Below are 1,985 nucleotides of genomic sequence, written 5' to 3'. Positions count from 1 at the left end.
GTCAATCTTATCCTATATTTCAATATCTTCTTATTCTTCTTAGAGAAAGAAAGCAATTCATATGACATCTGTGATCAGGTTATGTAACCAGGTTATGTCACCAAAACAGCAATGGACTGTATGCTGCTTCCTTAATGTGGTTGCTGTGTGATGATGGTCATAAAGTGCTAAATTTTTTCTCTTTTTTTCAGTAGTGTTTGGAAGCATGCATGGTTTTACTTTCATTAAAAACAAAAGTTTACCCTAGGAATGTGTAGGGGTGGGGAGGTTGGGGAATAATTGGGAGGTACGAAAGGTACAAAAATAATTTCTGGTAATGGGTATGTCCCCAGTATGAATCTGGCCCTCACATCATCGGCAGGAAGGGGGACAATCAGTTTTGTATTTCATGAATATTTGTAATAAATAAATAAACAAACAAATAAATGAATGAATGAACGAATAAATAAATAAATAAAAGTAAAAACAAAAGTTTACTAAAAGAAAAAAATTGTCAATTTTCAAAGGCCTTGCCAAATAGTAAAATGAGATAAACAACATGAACTTCTCTCAGGAGCAGAGGAATGGAACACTTTTACATCACTTACAAATCAGGATTGATAATGACAAGGCATTTTATGGAGAGGATTTATGTTCCAGAAAGTTCTGTCATGGGAATACAGAATCATATCGCCTCTTCAGTGCCATACATTTTCTCAGTATTATCTTTATGTATTTTGCAAAGATAACTAATTACAGTATTTAAAAATTTTGTGGGTCGAAATCTTTCACCAGAATCGTAGACCCTTTAAGTTAGAGTAGACTTGAAGAGATCACTAGATTCCACGCACTGTCCTTCAGACAGTAAAATTATTAGTCCTACTTTGCTGCCTCATTTCCTCCATGACTGTAAAACGATTATGTCCACGAACAACTTATTCTTCTCGTCTGCTACATATTTTCTTGTCCAGCAGACTGTTTTCGTCTCTTATGCATAAGTAATCAGAACAATTGTTCCTTTGGGCCACTTGGAATAGTTAGAGTGCTTATTTTTATAATGAGGATGAATGAACTCCTAAGGGTGAAAATCTTGTTCTTAATTTTGATTGGTACTTTGGCAAAATATAAAAATGAACTTTAAACCAATTGAAAAACAGCATTAGTTTTTCTAGATACTCAAAATATTTCTATAGTACTATAAATGTTTCCCAGCGATTTTCCACCATCTTTTAGAGAACCAACTTTTCCTAGATACTCAGGTGAAAAATCTATATTGGAAAAGAGATTAAGAAGCTTTATTCACTGTTCATAGCAACAACTGGCACACAGCTGCAAAACCCCTGGAAACCGGCCTTTCAAAGCACCCCGTAGCTGAACATCCTTGTTGGCATCTCATCTGCATCTCCATCACTTGTCTGCTTCTCTTCCCCTCTCAACATCCACATGCCTTGCTATTCACTACACTTACAATGCCTCTTGGCCTTTCTTTTTGCAAAGTGTTTTTGCTAAAGACTCGATGCTTTGTAATCTCCATGAGCCTTACAAGCTTTTGACTAGTGGAGAAACACATTTGTTTTCTTGTCCCCAAATTGCTTTCAACATATGCCTTTTGTATGTCTCTCTAGTTAGCTGTCAATTCTTTCTCATTCTCATTTTCCCTCCCTCCCTTCTGCCTTCCCTCTGCCTCTGTTTCTCTCTTCCCCTTCTCATCCATCAGCCCCTAAAAATAATGATTATGATTTTGTTCCATATGTTGCTGAAAGAGAAACACTGATCTCCAAGCAGAGTGGTAAATTGATTTTCATTCTCTAATTTATATTTTGAAATCCATCTTTTCTACTTATGTCTTTGTATAATTTTTTAATAGCAGAAAAACTTCTAATACATTGAAATTTAAAATACCTAGGCAAGTATAATTTGAAACTTAGAAGAACAGGAGCCATCTCTAAATGGCCTGCATTTGTATATATGGCTATGAGCACAAAATGGAATGGATTATTCAACAT

The sequence above is a fragment of the Galeopterus variegatus genome, unplaced genomic scaffold (assembly GCF_000696425.1).
Source record: "Galeopterus variegatus unplaced genomic scaffold, G_variegatus-3.0.2 Scaffold1320, whole genome shotgun sequence".
NCBI lineage: Eukaryota > Metazoa > Chordata > Mammalia > Dermoptera > Cynocephalidae > Galeopterus > Galeopterus variegatus.
This window is presented reverse-complemented; position numbering follows the sequence as displayed.